Below are 942 nucleotides of genomic sequence, written 5' to 3'. Positions count from 1 at the left end.
TTTGCTTCTTTTTTTTTTTTTCATCTCCCCCCCCTTTTTATTTTCCTTTTCGTGTATTTATTTATTCGAACCTTTCTTTTCTTTTCATTTTAGTTCTTTCTGTTCCCCTTAACTTCTTTTACGTCTCATTTTCCCCTGTCCTTTTCCTGTCCTTTTCAACTCAGTAATATATGAACGATGGGAAGATGGAATCGGAAAAATAAAAAAAAATAAAATAAAATAATCGAATGAATTGAAACGATGAAATAAGAGGAGAGCAAGGAAAGGGAAACACAAAGGGGGTTAAGAGCAAAGAAAAAAAAGGTTAAGAGAAGGAATTTGTATGGTCAACATTGCAGCCTCAATGTGCGTTCATGAGCTCTGTAGTGTATTTTTGCTTTACCGTTAGTAACGATAGCCACCAGTTGGTACTTTTCACCGCTTTAATGCCGACTTACACGTCACTTTTCCACTCTACTCGTTGTCGTGTTATCTTTTATGTTATCTTTTATGTTTTGTTTTGTTTCATCTTTTTTTTTCTCTTTTTTTTCTTTGGGCACCGTCTGTTTTTTTGTGTATGGCAGGAAAAGTGCGAATGAGTTAAAGGTTGGGGGAGGAGGAAAAATGAGGCATGAGGGCGGGAGACGAGTGTAGCGGTTCCCAACCGCAAAATCGTGATAAAATGTACACGAAGAACTCCTTGAAGGAAGAAAAGGAAAAGGAAAAGGAAAAAAAGAAGTAACGGATCAGCGCTGAGTTAGTGGCTGATAATGCAAAGTGGATCATATAGCAATAAAGGAAGCAAAAGGAGAGATGCATTGAAGGGAGAATATGATGAATAATTAAAGAAAAGAAAAGGAAAAAAGAGAAAAGAGAAAAGAGCCCCATGCCAACATGACTGATTGACCACATACACAGACGCCTTCCCCTTTTACCTTCACATATATGGAACGGAGCGTTTAA

Source organism: Trypanosoma equiperdum, assembly GCF_001457755.1.
Source record: "Trypanosoma equiperdum strain OVI genome assembly, contig: ctg_1639, whole genome shotgun sequence".
NCBI classification, from domain to species: Eukaryota; Euglenozoa; class Kinetoplastea; order Trypanosomatida; family Trypanosomatidae; genus Trypanosoma; species Trypanosoma equiperdum.
The sequence above is the reverse complement of the archived record's forward strand: the minus strand, read 5'-3'. Positions refer to the sequence as shown.